The following is an 8,774-nucleotide window of genomic DNA, read 5'->3' as shown; positions in this document are numbered from 1 at the left end:
CCTGGCCGGGGAATCAAACTCCTGCTGCAGTGGCTGCGGATAGCTTCATAGTGCTGAGATTTAACCCCTTGCGCCACCAGGGAGGCCCCATGTGATTAATTTCTATAAGTGAAGGGTGGAAGGAGACTGGAGGGAGAAGACTGGGCCGACGTTGCCCAGTATCTTTGGCAGGTTTGGGGCATCATCAGACAGTGGTGTGGGATGGACCTCGTACTCCAAGTCAGTGGGTCTCAAACTCTAATTTGCATATAAGAATCACCTGGCACTTTTGTTAAGCCACAAATCTGGGTCTCACCCCGGTGATTCTGATTTCCTGTTGTGGGAGGGGCTCATGAACTGTCATCTGTAACAAACTCCCAGGGAATGCGGACACCTGCCAGTTTGGGGACCACAATTTAATAACATGGCTGTAAAACTCAGGTGTGTGGGAGGCAGTTGTGTTTACAGGCTTGTGGGGCGGGAGGAGAGGCTGCGGGGCTAAAGGCTGCTTGGAAGAGGATGAGGAATCCCCTGCCCATATGCTACGCAGAGGGAGGATCCTTGTTCTCAGGCCTGGCAGAGAATGTAGAAAGGACTGTGGGGCCTGGCCTGAAGCCTGGGTAATTCCCATGTCCCTGAGGCCGGGGGGCTGGAAACTCCGAATTTGCTCTAATAATCCAATTCTGAGACTAAGCTCTTGGCTCCATGCCATGAGAGGCCTGCCTACAGCCCTGCCTGCTCCTGTTCCAACTCAGCTCTGGCCCCACCACTGCTTTAATACTACCCTGGTGGGAAGCTCTGCGCGTGTCGTCTTAGAGGAGCACACAACATCTGAAAGGACTGCACTCGAACCTGTATTTGTCTCCATGTGACTTGTAAGTCCAGCTCATTTACTTATTCATGCACTCAGCTGATATTTATTGAGCACTTACTATGTGTCAGGGTTCCTATCTTCAAGGGCTCAGACTCCAGAAGGGAAAACAGGTAAGAGAACAGACTAGTGTAGGTAGGAGAGAAGTGTGACTCACTAGGTTATTTACAAGATTCGTTTAAGAGCAGTGAGGGTACAAGAAAGACACCGAATCCAACCAGACAGGGTTGGGGTGGGGTGAAAAGGACAGATTAACTAGGATCTGAAGGATCAGCTGATAGGAGGAAGTGGGGGACTGAGTGGATTGAGAGAACAGCCTGGAGGTAAGGGAGAGAGTGGCTCCTTTGGGAAAGGAGGCATAATCCCACCTCCCTGGTGCACCGGGTGGAGGGAGGAACAGAGGCAGGCAAGGGGGGAATCCCACAGCAGACCCTGGAGTGTGAGAGGTTCAGGTAGGGCCTCTGCGGAGCTGCTTCTTGTGTGCCCCAGGCCCGTGCAGCGGAAACCTTGGTGCTTATAAATGGCTTGCCTTGGGAACAGATCTGTCCAGAAGATGGAGCAAATCTCAGAGCAGCCGAGGAAACGGGAGCTTCCCAGTAGCGATGCAGGTCAACAGACAGAAAACCAGGCTTCCTATCCCATAATGGAAGAACAACCCCCCCCCCATCCCTTTCTTTTACAGTAAAAGGGTTAAAAAATGTTTATGGGCTCAGGAGCCAGCTATCTGGGTTTGAATCCCAGCTCTGCTTCTTATCAGCTATTGTCATCGCAGATAAGTTATGAGACCCTCTGGGTGTCAGTTTCCTCATCTGTAAAACAGAGATGATGTTATAACATTTGAGGATTAAGCAATTAGTATAATTGAAGCCTTTAGAACAGTGCCTGGCACACAGCGAGCGTGCTAACGGTTTTCTCTATTATCATTATTGCATTGTCATTCCCATTTCCCTACTCCTCTCTCCCATGTGTCTTCATGCCTCCATGATTCCCTGTCAAGTAAAGGGAAAGGGAGAGCCAGCCATGACATTCTTTAATGACTGTGGTGGAACCTCTCACAGTGACAAGTGACAAGATAATCACAGCCTAAATCTGGGATCTGGCTCGATGATCAGGGAGTGAGCAGTGAACGGCTGCTCCACATGGTCCTGCAAGGTGGCCTGGATCCTGTCAGCTGTGCCTGGGGCTCAGGTTACAGGGAAACATCCCTATGGCAACATGGTAAAGAGCCAGACTATCCCATCACCCCTTTGGAGGTGCCTGCCACCTGCTGTCATGTTTTTGCTGATGCCTGCCTTTCCTAGAGAGATGACTGAGGCATAGACTTTGGTGGTCACATGAACTGGGTTCTCATCTCAGTTCTGCGCCTCACTGGAGTTAAGGGAATTATGTGGATAAGGTGGATATCTTCAGACAGTCCCTTTTCCTCTTTGAGCCTTGTTATCGGTTACTAATTATTGCACCTTCTTGGTAGGTGTTTGTGAAGAAGTAGCCATGCATGTCTAGTAGAGGGCCGAGGGCCAGGCCTCATACATGCCATTTCCTCTGCCTGGAATGCTTTTCCTTGCACTCTCTGACTACTTGGATCCTTCTCATTTCTTTTTAAATAAATTTTATTTATTTTTATGTGGAAGAACTGGGGTGTAGGCCAGAGGTAGAGGGGGTGAGAGGATTCACTAGAGACAGAATGGGAAGCAGAACAGGTGGATTAACTGAAATACACTGCTGAGGGGAGCAGCGGATGAGACGGGAGAGGTCTGCTGCACCAAATGGGTCAGCTCCCTGGCTGGGGATAGAACTCCTGCTACAGTGGCTGGCAATAGCTTGATAGAGCTTAGACTTTATTTTTTATTTTTTTAAAGATTTATTTATTTATTTGTATTATTTATTTATACAAGCACTGGGTACAGTCAGAAGCGTGGGAGCATGAGAGAATTCACCAGAGCCAGAGCGGGGAGCAGAGCAGGCAGAAGGACCGAAGTACACTGCTGAGGGGAGCAGCGGGTGGCAGGAGAGGTCTGCGCGCCATGTTGGATCCTCCTCCAGTGGCTGGGGAGCAGCCGGGGATCGAACCGGCGCTGCAAAGGCTGCGGGCAGCTTCGCAACCCAGTGCTCAACCTCTGCGCCACCTGGGAGGCCCGAGCTTAGACTTTAACCACTGTGGAGTGGCTGTCATTTGTGATGGTTGCCTTCAGGGGCAGTAAGGGCTCCAGGTCCTGACCCTGGTGTCTCTCCTGACCTCAGGTCTCCCTCTGCTCCCAGGAGCTAAAGGGACAGTTGATGAGTCAACAGTGCTAGTATAACAGGGTGGTCCCCAGGAAAGAGGGAGGTTCCAGATTTCCTGCCCCACCCAAAAGGAGGGTGGAGCTGAGCAGGAAGAAAAGAAACTGCAGAGGAGACTGAGGGAGGAAGGAAGCAGGATGAAGATCCAGAAGGAGACCTGGAGGAGGCACATGGAGCCGAGAGACATGTGAAGAAACTGCACTTGTCTTTTGGTCGTGGACTGGGTGACACAGGTGTGGGTGAGAGACCCACGGGGAGGTGACAATGGTGGTTTTTGTCTTGATTTTGATTTTGCTCTTTTCCTCCCAGACTTGTCTGGTTGTTTCTGATTCTTTTCTGTGGGTCTGCACTGGAAGATGCTTTAGACTCGTGGCAGGCTTTGGGGACTTGCTCTGGGCCAATCCTGCTTGGGTGGACTTTTACCCACGAGGGGATGGGTAACTTTGGGGGCTGGATTTAGAAACTATATTCTTTGTCTTTCCTGTATTGTTTACTAACTCTGTTAAAGTTTCTTCCCACTAAAGTCTCATATGTTTTGTGTTGATGCGATGGATGGCAGAAACTATTTAGAGCAGGCAGGTTCGTGGGGTTTGGGGTGCCCCTCTCCCTGCCCTGTAACACTAGCTGTCGTGTTTCTTCTTGTTGCTTCCCTAATTTGCCCACCTCTAGGGAAGAGAGAACGAAAAGGATAAAGCAGTTGCAATATTTATTCATGTGGTATTGTTGGGGATGTGTTAAGTTTCTCTTATTCATCATCTCATTCCATCTTTACAACTACCCCATTTTACAGATGAGGAAACTGAGGTTCAGAGAGGGCATGTGAGTTGCCAAACAAACACCTTCAACAGATAACAAACACTGTCCCTCAAGTTCCTGAATCTAAAAATGGTGTTCTTACTATAATGAAAAGAGTGGGAGATAGTATCAAGGAGATGATAAGAATAGCTAATGTATATGGAGTTCTTACGGCGGCTGTGGAATATATAATCTATATAATACTCATTCCGACCCTTGGAGACTGAAAGTTGCCATCACTTCATTTATAGGTAAGGAAACCAAGCTGCAGAAAGAAGTGACTTGTCCAAGCCCACCCAGATGGGAAGGTGCTTGCTTTTTCTTCCTTTTTCCTAGGGAATCTGAGGCATGACTGGCTTCTTCCCTGTGACTCACATCCTCTTGAGGGAAGAGAAATCAAGTCCATTCTTCCTCTCTTTGAATTTCTGCTCAAGCTGCCCACCAGGTCCCAGCACTGGGACCCTCTTAAGGTGCCTCTGGCCCTCCTGCTGGCTAACTACTAGAGGCCCAGGGTCCGGGGACACTTGGCTTTGGCACCAGACCACCCACCTCCAAGTGCAAGGCCTGGCAGGGATAGCTGAGCAGAAGGCAGGACTGGCCCCACCTCCTCGCTGTGTTTACCTTTTGAACTTCTATCTTGAGCTTATCTTTAAGGGAGGGAGGGGATATTCCATAAACTTAAAATAGGCAAGATGTAATTAATAGTATGCTTTGTTCTTTTGATCCTTATCTGTACAGGAAGACACACCCCTTTTCAGTTTTGTGAGTGGAGGAGACACTGCCCCTGGGGATCACAGTTGTTCCATTTTCCACTTTTGAACTCTGGATCCCTTTGGCTTCCCTCTCCCCCTGGATAAAGGGTTTCCCCAAGCCTTCCCCTGAGCACTTCACCAAGGTTTTTCTATTTATCAAAATTACCTGCATTATCTGTTATCATTATTTCTTCTTTTTTTTAATATTTATATGTACAAGGTCTGGGGTGTAGGCTAGAGGTGCGGGAGTGGGAGTAAGAGGATTTACCACAGACAGGGTGGGGAGCAGAACAAGCAGATCTACTGAAATACACTGCTGAGGGGAGCAGCGGGTGAGACAGGAGAGGTCTGCTGCTCCATATGTGGATTAGCTCCCTGGCTGGTCCGGGATCTAACTCATGCTGCCTTGACTGGTGATAATTTGATAGTGCTGTCTTTAACCCTGGCACCACCAGGGAGGCCCCTCATACAGAGTAGTTTTGAAGTCAGTTTTGGAGATGTTGGTTTCAGAGAGTGGGCTCCATTGGGTTAACTAGGAAAAGTTTCACCAGAGCTCCCCTTCCAGTGGCACCAGTGATTATCCCCATGAGACAGAGGCTTTAGTTATATCCAGAAGGGCAGGTTTATAATAAAAAGGGAGGGAAGGAAAGGACGCTTGCAGACACAAGCGGGCATGAAGAGCTGCCCCTGGAAGGGCTGGGTTGACTAAAGAAAGGCCTGCATGGTCAGGGGCAGGCAGCCTGGGGAGGAGCTGCCTCTGCTACTTTGCAAAGGGAGAAGGTGTGTGGAGAGAAGCACTGGCTTAGTCACAGGCTGGTGGGAGGCTGCTGCCCTTTGCCAGGAAGGAATTGCTCTGCGATAGTCTTCTCTTTGGAAGGCGCTCATTCCTTTGTGGAGCTATTAACTTTTGTTAACTTAATTACTTCTAGGGTGTCCCTAAGTTTTGTAGGGACCAATGATTCTTTACAACGGCCCTCAATTGCCATATCCCCACCTCGGGTATGCGCCTTACCTCACGATACTCTCCGTAGCATTCTGATACTTGCTATAGCAGTTGGTGCCTAAGGATTTTTCATTTCATAGTTTTATTACTATGTTAATCACGCTACCCCCACCTCCAGATCCCAGCATTGCATGAACCAGGCTTCTGGTCTGGTGGTGCCTCTTTTCCAACTTTTCTACTTGTAGCCTCCATCAGTTTCGCTGCCCTAAAAATCCTCTGTGCTGCACCTATTCACCCCTCCCTCACCCAGCAAGCCCTGTAACCACTGATCTTTTTGCTGTCTCCGTAGTTTTGCCTTTTCCAGAACATCACATAGTTGGCGACCTTCAGTAAGAGAAAAGCAAGGTGAGTGAGCAAGCTAAAATGTGTTTATTTGAGAATAGTAGAGAACGACAATGTGAGGTACAAAGATTTAGGCCGAAACCCAAAACATGTCTAGAGGAGGGACAAAGGTTAGGGCTTTTTTATAAATAGAAAGGAAGGATGAGGTAATGACCAGGTGGAGGCTGGTAAAAGTAGCCAAAAATTCACTTTATCAGTTCTTTCAAACAGACTATTCTTGTTTTTGCTGACTTCTTGGAATGTTGCCTATTGGCCCAGTCCATGGCTGTAGTCCAATTTAAAGAGGACAGTAAAACAGCCTTTTTAGTTGTGGCCTGCTCCAGCTCAATTTTATCTTATTTTATTTTTTTAAAGATTTATTTATTTATACATACAAGAACTGGGGTACAGGCCAGAGGTACTGGGGAGGGTGGTGGTGGTAGTGGTGAGAGGATTCACCAGAGAGTGGGGAGCAGAACAGTTGGATCCACTGAAATACACTGCTGAGGGGAGCATTGGCAGGACAGGGGAGGTCTGCTGCGCCATGTGGGTAACTCCCTGGCTGGGGATCAAACTCATGCTGCAAGGCCTTCCCGGTGGCGCAGCGGTTGAGCGCTGGGTTGTGAAGCTGCCCGTGGCCTCTGTGGCCGGTTCGATCCCCGGCTGCTCCCAGGCTACCAAAGGAGGGTCCCACATGGCGTGCAGACCTCTCCTGCCGCCCGCTGCTCCCCCTCAGCAGTGTACTTTGGTCCTTCTGCCTGCTCTGCTCCCCGCTCTGGCTCTGGTGAATTCTCTTACCCTCCTGCGCTTCTGACTATACCCAGTGCATGTACAAACAAACAAACAAATAAATAAATAAAAATACATGCCTTTAAAATAAATAAATAAACCCCCAAAAAACACAAAAAACCAAACTCATGCTGCAGTTGCTGAAAATAGCTTCATAGTGCTGAGACTTAATCCCTTGAACCACCGGGAGGCCCTCCATCTTTATTTTAAATGGCTTCAATGATGTCAACTTTTCACAGGTGAGATTGCCACCTTACCTTCTTTAATCCTTATATCTACCTTCTGAAGGAGGAACTATTATTTCTTTTGCAGTTGAGGAAATTGAAACTTGCAGAGATATATCACTTGCCAAAGAACACAGAATGAGTCCATAGGGGAGAAGGGCTTGAAACCCAGGCAGTCCAACTCAAACCCCAAGCTTATCCTGCCTCTGGGTCTTAGAACTTTTGTTTTATCTAAGAGGTGACCCAGTCCATAAGCACCTGCATCTTAAAGATGGAGCCTGGCTCCTTGGTCCAAGAGTATCCTAGCCAGGAATGGAAACTGAAGAGTCATTGGGGCTTGGCCAGGTATGTTGTTCACCACCTGGGGTTGACCAAAGGTCTGGGAGACTGAGGGAAAGCTTAAAATTGGGTCTTTTGAAACCTCCTCAAAAGTTTAACACATTTTTGTGAGTTTCTCCAGACTAGATGCCCTGAGGATGAAATAAACATGAGCTCCTAGAGGCAGTGTTGTGTGTGGCTGCAAGACCAGCTCTGCAGGTCAGCTGCCTGAGGGAACATAGGCTCATCACTTCTTCCTGCCTGCTTTGAACCCAGCCCCTGCTCCAACTTGTCAAAGATGAGTTTTCATAGGACAGTAGGGTTAAAAACCCCAGAGTAGGGCCCCAGAGAGCCTTGAGAGAAGCCAGATCCTTGCAAAACAGAGGAAAAGAAGTGGGATCAGGAACAGATACTCCAAAAGTTACCCCTGTGGTGTCTGCCCTTAGAGCTGGGGAAGGAATTGCTGCTCATTTAAAACGCTCTGCTGAGACTCTCCATTTTTGTACACAGTTTTGTCCCTTTGTAGGCGTTCATCATTGTTCTAACAAAATAATGGAGTTGTGGGTAGTTCAGTCTGTGCCTCTCATGTGGGACCTTGGGTGTGTTTTTGTTTACAGCTGCCCAAAGTTTACTGCCTGGTATGCAGATAGGGTTGTCACATGAAATGCAAAAATCCCAGCTAAAATTGAATTTAGACAAACGAATCATTTTTTAGTTATGACTAGGTCTCATTTTAAATATTTCAAAAGTTTACTTGAAATTCAAATTTAACTGGGTTTCCTGTATTTTATCTGCTAAATCTGACCATGCCTGTAGCAGAGTATTTGTGGAACAAATGGGTTTTGGGCGTGCAGCAACATTCCGTCCCGCTCTGGGCCTCAGTTTCTCTATCTGACACGTGGGAGCAGGGCCCGCTGCGCAGGCGAGCGCCGTGAGAACCGCCACGCAGCGAGGGGGCACGTGCGCCTAGTCGCCGCCGGCCCGGCCCTCCAGACCCGGCGCTGCCCCAGTCTTCGCTCGCCCAAGCGGGCAATTGCCGAGTCCCGCCCCCGGCCTGAGGCCGTCGCCATGGAGACGCGGGTAGCCTCCCCCCCCCGCCACGCGTTTCCGCTGCGCTGGAGTCCTCTGATTGGACAGCCGCCTGGACGCTACCACCAGCCCCGCGCCCCCTGGGGGTGGGGGCGGGGCCTTGGCCTCGTGGGACTCTCTCTGAGGGCCAGTGCCTGTGGCCTCTGGAGGAGGCTCACGCAGGGAAAAAAGACCGAATCTCGGGTCGGAAGCGTGTCCGTGGCTTCTCCTACCGGCGCCTACACTCATGCTTCTCCCTGAGAAAGGACGAGGGGGCGCAAGTCGGCAACGCCCCCTCTGGAGCCTATTTAGTCCCAAAATCTGGAGCACCGGAAGTGCTGGCGACGTGTCAGTGCGCCCTGTCCTAAACCTTC

Source organism: Talpa occidentalis, unplaced genomic scaffold, assembly GCF_014898055.3.
Source record: "Talpa occidentalis isolate TD23 unplaced genomic scaffold, MPIMG_talOcc4v2.1 talOcc4.14, whole genome shotgun sequence".
In the NCBI taxonomy this organism is placed as follows: Eukaryota; Metazoa; Chordata; class Mammalia; order Eulipotyphla; family Talpidae; genus Talpa; species Talpa occidentalis.
Note: the sequence above shows the minus strand (reverse complement) of the source record.